The following is a 15,679-nucleotide window of genomic DNA, read 5'->3' as shown; positions in this document are numbered from 1 at the left end:
CTTTCAAGTGATACAGAGAAATTCAACTGATAATTAAGTAAATTAAAAACACCTGACACTTCATAATTTGCAGTCATTGGTGCTAAATAATTACACAAGGAAGAAAATGTTTTGGCTTTTTATGCAGACACACAATAATTAGAGAGATTAATGGTACTAAGTGTATTTTGCAAGCATTGAGCCATTTCTGAAAACACTTGTAGCATGAAATACAATATAGCCTAAAGACTGAAGTGTACTTGGAAGACAATTACTTTAGCTCCTAAACAATCCAATGTGATTTTGCTCAAGGAGCAGTGTCTGAAAAGGAGCATATATTACATTTGTTTTGTGCTTTAAGCTGTCTTTTTTTCTTTTCTTTTTTTTTTTTTTTTTTTTTTTCTATTTGTTTCACTTTTACATCAGTAGGAAGCATGCTAAGTTTGGATGAAATATCTGGTCTTTCAATGTAAATGATGGATATAATATGATTGCTTCACTCAAAGTTTGAATCATGAAAGGACCTTTGTCTTGTATAGCTTCACATAAGTGAGTCAAGGTGCATATTATATGCATGATCAAAAAGCAGAAAGTCTGACATTTGAAGGTCAGATCAGAGAGGGCAATAACAAAAAGGAAATTATTATGCATTCTTTTACCATAGGAAAAGGGAAGTAATAAAGGTTATGTGAGAACAAAACTTTCCACCAGATTCATGATAAACTGCTATAATTACACACGAACAAAACCACCTCAAAACCCCAAGACAGTTGCTGTGAACCCTTCCTATATTGCCTTATATTTAAAATTGATCTCATGCAATCTCAAGATGTGTATTTTTATATATTAACGTAAAGCATTGGGGAATGTGAAAATCTGCATGGACACGCTTCTGTGCTTAGATTGTTCTTAGAGACATTTTTTTACAATACAAAAAAAAATTATAGATATTGCTGTGGTCTGTACAAAAAAAATAGTGTAAGTAAGCAATCTGATAACAGATATTTTTAAAGGAATCTGAGATAGTGGCTTCATAAAATGTGTAGCTTTACTCCATGAATACTCTGTGGGAATTACTTACCGGTGCAATGAACTGGATAAGCCATAAGTCAAGAGCAGGCATTGCAATTAATCTACTCTCTTTTCCTGATTTGGTGATGACAAATGGCAGACTGGAAAGGGACTGTACTAAGGACCCAATTAGAGAATAGCTACTGATGTGAAAACTGGAAAAAAGGAATCTGAATTTGCCCTTGCAGAGGCAAGGCTTTTGGAAAGAAAAGCTAAGCAGCTCTGTGACAAAATACCCCCTTGTTGCCATGCTGAAGAGCACAAACCGCCTTGTCCAGGTTTACATCCTGCACGAGTCCATACTGATACAGTTCTCTGTGTCAGAAACTCCACCTTTGAAGGTGGAATACAAACCAAGTTCATTCCACTGCACAAAATCTGACAGGTAGGTAGTGAGCTGCATCCTAAAATTTCAAATAGAATAATGTCACTCAGAAACAGCTTACAGTCATTTCCAGACACAAAGTAGTCTGTGTGCTGCAAACATGGCTGTTCAAAATATTTATGCTGAAAATTTGATAAAAATAGTTTTTATTAATCAATTTTGCTGTTGATGAAAAATTAGGAAAAAATCCCAAATTTAATTCTTAAAGGGAGGGTTTTGTCGGAACATTTTATACCCTTTCTCTCCCCCAAGAACTTCCTAAATTCTGATCTCCACAATATTGTATCAAAAGTTATGATGATATTAATCCAGGTAAGGTAGTAGACATCAGCATAGGGACTTCATCCCATCATCTTCTTCTGAACTCTATTTTATCAAAGATCTGAATTGTGTTATGGAAGATATTTTTCTTAAAATAAAGTTTTGAATCCACTGATAATTTTTGCTTCTTCTCTCTTTTAGTACACACAGCAACATAAAAAAGAAATATTAATGTTTCTATGTTAAGGAAACACAGAATCTTGCTTGAACAAATAATTGATCATGAGCTCTCTAAAATGAAGGTTTCGTTCCACCTTATCTATGCTTTTTATGGTCTTTGTATGAGGATGTATATAAGCTGTCTTTGGTAAGTAAAGAAGACCTTGCCTTCCTTAAACATTCAAAAAGACTCCCACATAATTTGTGATGGTAATATATTCTATAAGGTCTTCCTTTGTTGATGAACATGACAGTTAATGAAAACAAGCTTTTAGAGACTTTTTTTACAGTGTACTGTTTCTTATGAAAGTCAACTGAGTTTAATAATATTTCTTTTAAATAGTAGGTTTAAGATGAAATACATTTAAGATGATTCTGTTGACTAAGCATATTTTTTTTCAATTATTCAACCAAAGCTAACAGTTTTACATTTTACATGTTTCTTGCATGGTGTGTCAATATAATACTACTAATGGGAGAAATAGCAGAAAACAATGAAGACATTGTGTATATTTCACAGCTTTAAAATGCTTTTAACCAGATTTGGAGTTTAAAAGTATTACTATGGTCTGTAGATGTGCTGCAAAAACATCTTGGAGTCATGAATTTTCCTATCAATACAATGTTAAATACAAATGACAATTAGGAATATAATTTAAAAGTATTACTGTGGTCTGTAGATGTGCTGCAAAAATATCTGGAGCCATGAATTTTCCTATCAATACAATGTTAAATACAAATGACAATTAGGAATATAGATATGACATTAATTTGATTAATTAAGCAGAAACATCCCACTAGTAGACATACTAAGACAAACAGAAATTTTCCTTAAGGGAAAAAACACTGCAGATTTAAAGCAGATATTAAAGTGGTAAAAATCTAGGCATTGAAATACATGTTGTAAATGCTATTGCCAATACAATTCAAGGAAACACATCATGCCCAAAAATCATCTGGCTTTTCTCCTATTGCTTTATTTTCATTTCTCCATTTCAGTCCTGCTCCTGCCACTAGGGGCTAAACACAGAATATGTAATATAGGGCTTTGGACTTTTACTACTCTAAGCCAGGTTAGATAGGCAATTCTCTTGGGCCTGGTAGTAGACATCTCTGACCAGATGGTGGCTTTTTGTTGTGCCTGTGTTTGCAGAGAAGGTGATTCCAAAGTACATAGAGAGAGATATCCTGATTCTCTTGTGGTTTCAGTTCATAGTATAAAACTGTAATTTCTGGTGAGACAGTTTTTGTTCCTGTTCATACAAAAGTGCACTATTGACCACAAGTACCACATTATCATTCTAAACATAACATGGAAGATCTTCTCAGGCTGATTCATAGTTAAATTCAGCTGCAGTCCTTTCCTCTAGGATAATTCCACTGAGGATGCAACTTGTGGATGAAGTTTTGAAAACCTACCTGTACAATAGCTATACTAAAAAATCTGAGTACAAGCAAAGCTGTCAAACAGTAACCTTAATGCAGGCATTGAGTGCTATAAAAAAACTTGCTGTGGGAAGTGCACAGCTGAAAACAAAAAGCTACAATGATTCAGTGGTGACTCAAGGTATAATATAAACCTATAGTAATATCTGAGATACAGAATATAATTCTTAAAATGTTCAACTCCCACTGATAGTCACATACAACTGAAAATTCAAAATTCCCAGAACTATTGATAGACCTGACCACACTGTCTTCAAATCAAGGTAAAAAATTTTATTATTTTGCTCATAAATCTCAATATAAAGGGCAACATGCTCCAAACTTGATTATAGAATTTCCTGATGTGGTAGAACTCTCTTAAATAAAGGCTGTAAAAGTTTTATTTCAGCATTCTTTAAATACACACAGAGGGGATGTAGAGGATTAATGAAGTTCAGACATCTATGCTTGTGAGAGCAGATGTTGCTTCTCATATTTGGAAAATCATAACTTTTTATGCCAAGTAATAGGATTTTTCCTTTAAAGAGAGTGTCCTAAAACTGCAGTCCATGAAAAATCCTGGTACATAGTACTCCAAAGAGACTGGGCACTATATCTGTGTGTTATGCACACCAGCTGGTGGATTTGTTCAGTTATAAAGATTTCAAGGAACAAATGGGAGGACACACACAGCTTTACATTCTGAAGCATTCCCAAAGACTTTTTTAGTCCAGTGGAATAAAAACTTCATGGTTCTTCACTGGCAGCTACATAGTTTGCTTTGAGATAGACAAAGGCTGAAAACATCCTAGTGCAAGTCTACTGTTTTCTTTAGCAGTGCAGAGCATCAGGCTAGATGTTAATCAGAGGCATCCATCACTGCTGACTTCCTGAAAAAACAGTGTTCTGAATAAGCTGTCTGAATAGAGAATGTTGTTGCTAGTTTCCCAGACTGATCCTAGCTTATATTTATGTATTATCTCACATTCTCACCATTGTTTCTCAGTCAGCATACAAAGCTAAGAGATAAGCAAAGGTGAAAGACTTCAGCCCTTGGGAGATGGCACTAAAATATTTGCTTTCCTACCTATGAATCCGTATGAAAATTTTGCATATCTCCCTTCTCTTTTGCAATTATTATTCAAGCCATTGGAGAGGAATTGACACAGACAGCTGCAAAAGAATAAACTTAGGAAAGGTGAAGGTTATTTAGCAGCACTGCAGAAAGCTGTCTTCACTGTGAGCAATCTAGGAGGACTTAAATCTTGCAGCCAGTCTTCAGACTATTTACATATTAACATGGGAATTTACACTGAACACAGAGTCCTGAATTTTGAAAAAATATATTTTGAGAGTGTTTAATGATCATTCTTAGAAGAATAGTAGAATATGAAGTAAGAGATATTCAGGCATTCATGGAAATCAGATGGCATTTCAGGGCCAGGCATATGTCAAGGTGGTTTGTAATCTTAGGACCTCAAGAAAGTTGAATTTTTATTGAATATAGAAATGTTTTTTTCTGGATTTTATTTGTTTTAGCAGCAATAGAAATACTTGAATATTACATGGAACTCATAAATCAACTTTCTACACTGCATATCAATTCAAGAGACTAGATTTGAAACACCCTCAAATCCAGTGTTTGCTTCAAGACAGAATGCTATAAAATAACAGACATCTATTTTATTCACATGCTGCAGTGCTTGTCATCCTGCCATGTTCTTTAGCTCTCATGACTGAACTGTTCAGTTTTTAAGGCAATTATTTGGAGCATGGCATTTTTAAGACTTTGCCAAAAATTACTTTTCCCTCATATTTGTTGCTGAGTTTCAAGGACAACTGTGAAATACTCCATGAATTTTCCACACTGAGTTTTGCCTATGAACTGCACCATGATTATCAAATACATGGGAACATTCACAGCTCTTTGTGGCTCTGCTTCTGTCTTAGGTGATCTCAGAAGTGAAGTGATTTGTAGCCTCTCTACCATGTTTTGTTTTTTAACCAGAGAATTCCTAATTTAAAGAGTATTGACTGGTTCTAACAACATGCACTGAACAAAGCTGTAGCGCTTCATCTCATGGAACTCCATCGCTCCTCCTTCTGCACTTCACCCATGAGGAAAACACATACATTTTTTGTCTTCCTTGTAATTTTATTTTTCACTTTTACCAAAGATGTGTGAAAGCAAACATGTAAACACATCTATATTTTCATTTATTTACAGTAAAATTCTCTTTGGTTACTCCACATTTAATTATATAGAACTCACTGATTAAAAGAAACCCCACTGTCTTATTTCTGTCACTTTGATATATTACTCCAATTTCCACAGAAGATTTCTTTGGGTTCACACTTTTGGTTAGTGTTTTCATAAATACCTTCCTTAGGAAATTCATTCTATTAGGAATGTGTATGGCATTGGAAAAATTGTTTTTCCATTCAGACTAGAGTTGCTATGATTTATGGACCTGATCCTGTCCTGTAAAGTAGATAAAAAAGTCCCTTTTGAACTAGATTCACCATAATGTTATTCCAGATTTTCTGAAGAAGTAACTCTATTACATGGAAAATGCTTGTGAAAAAGCTACTATAGACTTAAAGCTACAAAGGTGAAGTAAACAAAGGTCAAACATTTTCACCATATTATTCCTATTTCCTAGGGTTGGTTTTTTTTTTGTTGTTTTTGATGAATGTTCTTAATTTTCATTTTTTTATTTTGAGGAAATTACATTGTGTACATTATGGATATGTACTCTAAAAAGGACTTAACCAAGTGTCAGATAATATAAAAGAAGCCTCACATACGATATTATAGCTAATAGTAAACTTTTACTATAATAGAAAATCCACACAGATGTTTGCTCCCATTTTGAAATTTAAAAAAGGAGAAATAAAAAGTTAGATTTAATCTACTAAAAATATTTTTTCCATATCTTCAGATAGCTATCTCCTTGCTTCTTTTGTTTATTTTTCCAGCTCTCATGGAATCACAGAATCATAGCATACATCAGCTTGGAAGAGATTTGAAGAGATTCTCACATCCAGTTTTTTATGCAGGACAGTCAACACTGAATGGAGGTAACTTCTTAGTAGGGTTGTAAAAACCTCCAAGGAGAGATATTCTAGAGTATCTCTCTGAGCTACTCTCTATGCTAATGTTCAATTATGCACAAGGTGGACAAATTACTTTCCCCTCATGACATTTCAGAACCTCATAGTTTCAATCTGTGTGGATTTTCTCTTATAGTAAAAGTTAACTATAATATCGTATGTGAAGCTTCTTTTATATTATCCGAGACTTGGTTTAGTCCTTTTTAGAGTACATATCCATAATGTACACAATGTAATTTCCTCAAGATAAAAAAATGAAAATTAAGGACATCTGACAATGTCTCATTCTTTTAGGGAGTATTTCTTCTACTAGCTCTATACATGGGCAACTCTGTAATTTTCTTTTTGTTTGTATTTGTTTGGTTGGTTTAATGTGCTATGTCCCAACACTGCATGTTGATTTAGAATCCATAATTTAAACCAGAATTATAAAAGGTGCAAGATATAAACCAAAAACAGCAGGACAGTATACAATAAATAAGGTGATGCATGCTTCCCGGGGGCCCAGTGAATCCTCAAATTCAGAGTCACCTCTAGGATTTTTAGGGGTATAGAAAAGTTGAATTCTTTCAGATGAAGAATGATAAAGTCCTGAAGAGGGATGTCACTTTATCATCTCCTCGTACTCAATCCCACGTGACAAAAGCTGCACAGTTTATATTGCAACCACAACAGAAAAATTCAGTTGTCCCATAGCTGTCCTGTAGTTATATTGTGGCTGAGTGTCAGGGCTATGCCTGCGTGCACACACAGTGGATTTAGTAATGAGTTCCCTGAGTGGTCCAGGAACTTGACTGCTCCTCCTTCTGCACAGATGAACCAAAGGACTGACTGGAGAGATAGGTTTAAATGAATTCCTTCCACCTTCATGTTTTCCACCCTGGACTGTTATGGACTTGGAGATTCTCCCACGTAGTTCATGCTGTGCCTGAACAAATTGGTAAACATTATCTGCGTGCTTCAATTATCAATTAACAATCTGAATGGAGAATCTGTTTATCCCAAAGACTCCCCAAGGTGGTTGCTATTCCAAAATAGACTAGGCTGTAGACAAATAGGAAACCCTCAATAGTCAGTTGAGACTGTTCCTGAAAATGCAGAATATTCAGAGAGGTCAGTGCTTTGCTTTCTGAACTCCTTCTCAGAGAGGAGCCCAGGTGTGGCTGCTGGGCATCTTAGCCCCACATTTTGCCAAAGGTTTATGTCTAAAGGATTATACAAGTATAACTGAACTTTTATACAACTAGTGCATCCAAAGGATGTCAAACTTGATTTATTTATATAAATACTAATACTTATTATGACAGTGAGTAAACAAAAAAATATCTTAATCACAATTATTTATTACACAGCATAGGAGCTATATCTAGTAATGTAGTATAGTACATGCTTTCTAAGCCATATTGAAGCAATTATATTAAAGCAATTGTTTAAAAGTTAGCAATACCAATTAGTAAATGCAGATTGATGTTACTTATACCCACTACTGTGGGCCGATTTCTTTTGCTCAGACACCTTGAGAGGGTGTCGCTATTCAAGCAAGAAATCTTGACACACACCCCAAGAAGGGGTATGGTAGAAGACCCTGCAGTTAAAAAGTGGGACTTTGTGCTATATTTACTTTGCAGTAAAGACTGAATGACTGTCAGTCACAGGTCTCCAGGTCATCTGTGTCAGCTCAGCAGGTTTAGATAAGTTAATAGCAGTATCACTTGTTTGTTCCTTTTTTTTCTGGGCATTTTAGCAGTTCTACCAGATCTTCACCTCACTGTCAGGATGTTTAACTTTGGAATTGTTGAGTCAAACTGGTTTCAGCTCCCTTCAACACCAGAAACTACATGATGCCCTCTCTTCCATTCGTCATTGGTAGATTTTCAAATAGAGAGGATATTGTTTGAGCTGGTTTACCCCATTCTAGGTGGAGCATCCTGCTACAGGTGCCCAAGACGAAAGTCAGCCTGGAACAAAGACAAGCAATTTATACTAAGAAAATCACTTAGAGAAATATTTTACACTAAACTAATATCTACAGACCTAGTCAACTGCTTGTTATGCTGCCTATGGCTATGTTTAGAGCCTGATATCTTAGCACAGTTAAAAAATCTGAAGGGAAAATTTGATTTTTTTCTTTGATTTTCTCTTTATTCAGTTCAGTGTTTCAGGGTATTCTCAGTGATCATATTGATATGGAGGGCTATAGCAGCCCTTTATCTATAACAGAAACATTCATTGCAGTCAGAATTTGTTCATGTTTCTTGAAACAACTGCTTCACCACAAACATTCACAACAGCTGAGATATACAAATCATAAATAATTGTATTGTCAGTGACATATCATCATCTAACATAACAGATCACATCCCAGTTTGGAAAGAGGGGAGGGGGGGATATTTACATGTACAAATAACTTCCAAGAGGATTGAAATGTGGAAGACATAACACTGGAAAAAATTGTCATTCCGTACAGTTGATTGGAAGACTGTCTTTTTAAAGCTTCTGAACTGAAACTTTGAAAAACTAAGATGATTTATATTGTACTTTCTGACAAGATAAAAACAATCAGTATTAAGTAAAACTATAATATATTTGATAAGAATACTATAATATGCAGACACAGATTTTTAGAAACATAATAAAGAAAATTATGCTATATTGACATGTTTTTTTCCATTGTTAGTTTGAGCTATTTAAATATTTAAAAGAATAATGTTACAAGCAATATAATGTACCTGACAAAAGAGGTTTACATATTAGTTTAAAAGTTTTCTGATGAATGATGCACACTACAGAAATCTGCTCAAGAAAAAAATTGGAATGTTAAAGAGAAGTTTACTTGTTATAGGTAGGAATATGTCCTATAAATTAATTTTTCAATACTGCATAATGAAAAAATAATCCACAAGTTTTGTGAAGACTGAGCTGGAAAGAGGTGTTTTTTCCTCTCTTTTTGAATGTTTGTGTTGGAGGAAAATCTATTTCATAATCCTTTTTCATTCCTCCCCTCCCCCCAATCCATAACTATTGAAATTTAGAGAAGAGGTGAATAATTTTTTTTTTTTTTTGTCTGAATGGAATCAGCTAAGAGAAAGTAGAAACTACCAACAACATTTTAAGTTATGGTGGAAAGAATGACACTTCATTAGCAGAGTTTTGGTTGTTTGACTTAATACAAATTCTCTCATATAGGAAAGAAAAATCATGTTCTAGTCAATTTGAACTGAGAATGTAATGATGGACATGTAAAATTTGTGTTCTAAGAGAAAACATTCAGCTATATCAAGAGAATCAAGAGAATCAAGAGAACACAGATCGATGACATTTCCTAATTTTCAGTACTTAACTGCAATTGGTATTTGTAAATACTGCTACAAGAGGTGAATTTTTAATATTGTTTTACAAGTTCTTAAGTTGTTATGGAGAAAATATGATTATTTTCCTAGTCACAAACATCATCTAGACAGCCTTGTGATTCACCAGCATGATTGAACTTGTACATTTTTTCCTGTGGACCTGAAGATGGAATCTGATAGCCTTAGCTGGTAGTTACCCTCCCTGTGAACCAGCAAGAGAGGAAATTATTGCAAGAGCTTCTTGACAAGAAAAGAAAGCAGATCAAGTGCTGATTATTATTTACCCTTAGTAAGGCAACCATGAAGCCAGAAGATCAATCTGATGCTATCTAGAATCAGTGTATTGATTAGGACTGTAAAAGCAGCCCAGTAACAGCCTCATGCTCACTGCATCACTGGAGTTGTGTGACAATAATTACACAGAGGAAGAAGTACCACAGAATTTAACTTTTCTTCTTGATAGCTATTATTGCCCAAAACTTATATTTTAACAACTGACATTTTTTTTGTTAACTTTAAAAATAATAACATAAGTCATACAATTTTCTTTCCAGTGACACAGAAAGAAATAACTTGCTGAACATAATCAAAATTACTTTTCAGAACAAAACCTTCAATTAAGTTAAAATTAAATGGCTCTTCTGGTGTAAGACATAAAGATTGATCAGACTCTGTGCCCCAACTGCTTATACATCCAGCAGGCTCTTTTCTTGAACTAATAAAATACATTTTCATAAACATCACAATTAAATCAGTTCCCTAAAAGCCTCTTACCATCAGACCATCTAATATATGCAGTTTTAGTTAACCCAAGCACATCAGGAGCATTCCAGTAGTGAAGAAGAGTGTACTCCAGCAGTCATTGATTCGCAGTCAATCTCCCTAAGCTTGAATTTGCCTTTCTGTTCCATCCAAACAGCTGGTATCTAAGTCTATCTGTTTCTTGCCCTGGATCCACATGAAAGCCTTCTGTTAAACTCTATGAAATTACTTAATTTCATGCCTACTGATTTTATTTTTTTATGAATCATGAAAAAAAATAATAGTGCAAACAAACCATAAAATATTAAAATTTTCTTACAAACAAGGAAGTTTTGGACCACATTTTCATCTCTTTTTACCCAAAATCACAATTGATTTTGTTCTGTAGTTCAGTTTAGCTTCAATCCTAAGAAAAGTCAGAACTTTTTACAGAAGTCACCACCAGATTTTTTTTTCTGGCGTTTATAAGCACCAGCTATTCTTCTTTTAGTCTTCTAGCCTTAGAGGACATGTACTAGCTAATTAGTCACAACCACCAAGCTGACTCTGTCTTTCTCATGTAGTTCATGGCAAAACTATGGCTGAATTATTTAAGCAAATTTTTATTTTCATAATGGACCTCTGTGACATCCAGATGATTAATATTTCACTATAATAGCATAAAGATTCAGTGCATTTGGTCTGTCAGTGTGTGACATAGCTCTAAAGATCCTTCTGTTTGCACTATGACAAAATTCTTGACTTGAGACCAGATGCTTCACAATAGGGTAATGAAATGTCATTTATTGCAAATACTAACAAGATAATGGAATTACAGTTTATTGTGCAGTAGAGCATTAACTTTTAAAATATTCTAAATCAAACTGGTTCTCTGATGAGTTACATTTTCACATGGAACACAAATGATTAAGTATATTCAGCGTGGATGAATAAAGATATCTGTCAGAGATTAACCAGAATATTATGCTAGGAAGACCAAAACTCTGACAGCATAGTTTGAAATCATATTCACTTGCACTTATCCTTCTCAATTTGTCCATCCTACCAGCATCCTGCTGTATTGTTCGCTGTGGAAATTGGTAGGGAAAGGGGAGAAAAAGAAGGGATATAACTGTTACTTTGGTTTTGGTGCTCCCTCAGTTATTAATTAAAAAAAAAGGCTATGTAATCCTGCTTCCTCAAAAAAGATGTTATAGTTTCCAATGCTACTTTTCCAGACAGGCTTGTGACTTTAGGAAACTCATCCTTTAGCCCTCTCTTAGCACAAATTACTTTCTCTTTTTCCTTCTTTTTTTTTTTTTTTTTTCATATATACATGCAGGAAAACATGTCAACAAATTAAAATATCTTTTTTTCTTTTTTTATCACTCCTCAGAAATCATTCTCTCTCACAGCTCATAAGAAGCTTTTGCTCCAGCTTGATTTTCCCACTATTTTACTCCATGTTCAATTTCATTGCTTCTCTCATTAAGCCTCAATGTAAGATGTGTGACAACCTATCACCATTAACATGATCTGTGATAACTTACAGGCTGAAAAGAGTAAAAAGAGGTCAACTGTTCAGCCAGGTGGATGTTGTGAGTCCTGGTCAGACTTCCTCCAGTAGGAACAGGAGTAGTAATTCCAGCTGTGAATTCTTTTGAGAATCTAAAACAGTTATTGAAACTACCAAGTTTATTCAACTATGCCTAAACTACAAGACTAGGAATGTCTCTCAATGCCCACATTTAGCTGTGAGATCCAGTAGCATCATGGCTCAAAACACATACACCCGCACTAACACATACCTTGTATCCCAACCTCATTTCCTTCTAAGGAAAAAAATCCATCCAAAACACTATCATTAAATAATATTGCTTTTCTGTTATAAACCTCATTTAGTTACACATTTGACAAGAGACAGAGCATAGCGTAGTTGTCCTGCTGTCTTTGTTTTGACAAGCTAATTTCCACTACTTCTATTTTTTTCTTCTAACAGCATGCCACTTGTAGTTCATTGCCACTATCATAACAAATACTAGTTGTGCTAGATTTTGTTTACATGGATATAAGTAGCTGCTTTTAGTATATGGTTATGAAAATTACCAGGGTATCTTTCAGTTTACATGTAACAGATAACTGCGCAGAGAAATAATTAAAAAAAAAATTAAAAAAAAAAAAGACTACAACATACCTTTGAATACCTTTGAAATTTTGTGTCCCATCTATAACTTGCCAAAGTAACCATGACTATAAAAATGAACCCAGACACTCCTGAAATTTTTAAAATTACCTTATGTACTTTCAATTAAAAACTCTGGATAAAAAATTAAAGATCTTTTCTACATAATATCTACTATTGCTTGGTAAAGTGTGATTGCACAGGTGACATCTCGAAAATTATCTCTGGATTTATATTAAGGGAAAAAAATAAAGATATAGATATTTTTCAAGATATTCCAAGGTCAATGCATATTTAATATATTCTGACATAGGAAAAATATAAAGTAAAGTACTACATACCATTGTATACTGCATACAGTAGCATAAACATAATAAAAATTAATATACAAAAAATCAGTATACAAAATACTCCTCACAATGTCCAATATCTTCACCTCTGCAAGGACACAGGAGACTAATAAAACCTATCTGAACTTTCACCTTTCATTGAAAAAAGCCACCTTGGAGGACTGAAGAAAGACATTCCCTTTTACTTGAATCCTTCTAAACTGAATTAGGTGCAAGGGGTTTAATTGTTTACAGGAGAACCTTCTTAGGCTGTAAGTAATGATGTTTTGCTTTCAGTACTCACACTCTCATTGTGGCATTTCAGCAGAGAAGCACTGAATTTTCCTTCTGAAAGCTAATCTGTTAGACAGAAGGAAGAGAAAGAGGCACAAGAAGGCAGACGAGCAAAAAGAGTTTACAATCACAGCTGTAAGCCATGGTGGCTTCTGAGGCCAGACATGGATGAGTTTCACTCTAGTCCATAATGAGCCAAAGCAGCTGCTTCCCAAAGACAAAGGGTGGTAGATCTGTGAAAGGTAAGGTTTTCCCTCACCTACAATAATATGAACTCAGGAAGATGCAGGACACGGAAATCTCTACTTTTTTTCTGAATTTGTTCACAGTGGCACCCCCACAGCATGTGTCCATCATACCCCATCTTTCATTCAAACTTGTGTCATATTATAAGGCATGATCATTCACCAGCTTTTAGCATCCAAATAAATACTTTTTGAATTAAATTTTTATCCAGAATAAAAACCCATAAACCACAATGTTTAGTCTATTCTTACTCAGAATGTGTACTTTAATTATACCTTTAGATGTTACCTTGTACAGATGCTTTACCTTGATCTAAAACTGTGTCTTATTCTGAATGCATAGGGGGTATTTTACTCTCTTATTCACATGTGTTTTTATTTTCAAATGAGACAAAGTGTTAGTGTGACAGTTTACCCCCCAGTATCTACCACATTTCTCAGATTATTCATTTTTCCTGTATCTTCATTTTCCTTCATGACAAATTCTGACAAGCTCTGACATGCTCCACAGGGAGCAACTTTATGGCTGCTGTAGGAGTAGCTGCCTGTTAAAAAGCTATCCCCTAGCAGCAACTGGCAGTGCAGATGATGCTGCTTAGCATGCTCTATAAAAGAGGCATGCTCAGAACCATTTTATATCTTCTCCAAGGCTTCTAAAGATAGCAATATGCAGGGTAACTGACATCATTATAGGCCATCACTTTCATTAATAATGGTCTAAGAATTCAGGCTGCTCTCCTCACTCTTCTTTGTCTGGAAATTATTTGCTTCTAATAATAATGCTCTTAAGGACCCCTGCACCTCCCCGTAAAGATAACAAGGTAAAGTGACTTCTATATACCCAACAATCTTCACACAGACCACCAGCTTTGTCACAATACACCCATCTTGCTCTAAACACACATTTGGCTCATTTCCTTATAATCCAGTAGTAAAACTGTCAAAAAAAGCCATGCCTGCTCCCTCTCACTTATCTTGTCTTGTCCACACAGCTGAATCACAGGACTTGTGCAACATGCTTCAGCAATCCAGCAGGAGAGGAGAGAAGGTAGGAGACAGCACTCTGCAGAGTGTGAGGGAGCTCCATAGCTAGAAAAAGGTACACATTTGTACATTTCATTGGAAGATGAGACTGAGATAGATGTTCTTCTGAATAGAGGGCAATTTGGCAACTTTGGTTTTTCTTTTCTAGTGTTCACAACATATAGCCCAAAATGTACCTATTCATCACCTCTGATTTATGGACTATTACCATATATTGGTAAAGATTAAAGATAGTCTGCAAGTGCTGAACTGGAAAAAGATTTTGAGTTCTCTGAGCTTTGTGAACATACCTGAATTTCTGAATACAAGATTCTTCAGCATAAGCAGCAAGTGGCCCAATGAAATTAACTTGGGCTGGTTTCATGGATGTTGGTAAGTACATTCAGAGTGGAACTGTAATGACCCAAGAATGCCTTCAAAAGTGGTTATAAAGATTTTGAACTAAGTTTAAAAATATGATACAAAAATTTTATGTATGACATCATATTAACTGTGACCTTTTAATTTTCTTAATTTCAAGTCCTTTTAATAAAGCATCAACATTCTTAGAACCACATTTATGTTAGCAGATGCTTACATTCTCATCACCTCACTTTGCAATGATCCTGGTGCCCAGTTTATGTCATATGGAATATATGCAAGTAAGCAAAACTAAGTTGTTTTTATTAAAAATATATTATGAGTACTAAATTTAGTGTGCCATGGTATGTCTCACAGACAGTAAACAGGGTAAGTAGTGTCAGTCCCACTGTGCAATAAGAGAGTTCATGTTTCAAGAGATTAAAACCTTACTCTGCAGTTAAAAATGAAAGAACTTCCTTTCCAAATATGTAAAGAACAGGAAGAGTGTAAGAGGTCTTATCAATATCTCACTGTGAGTTTCTGAGTATTACCTAGACTATTGAGGAGTTCCTCTTAATTAAGTACAGTTTCAGAAATACTGTAGTAAGAATTCAACCTTTCAAAAATACTGATACAGTTGTTTAAATTTTATGGGTTTAGATTTTGTTTTCAATTTTAATTTTTTGTTTTAAACTTGA

This window comes from Pyrgilauda ruficollis, unplaced genomic scaffold (genome assembly GCF_017590135.1).
Source record: "Pyrgilauda ruficollis isolate IOZ18807 unplaced genomic scaffold, ASM1759013v1 scaffold37, whole genome shotgun sequence".
Lineage (NCBI taxonomy): Eukaryota > Metazoa > Chordata > Aves > Passeriformes > Passeridae > Pyrgilauda > Pyrgilauda ruficollis.
The sequence above is the reverse complement of the archived record's forward strand: the minus strand, read 5'-3'. Positions refer to the sequence as shown.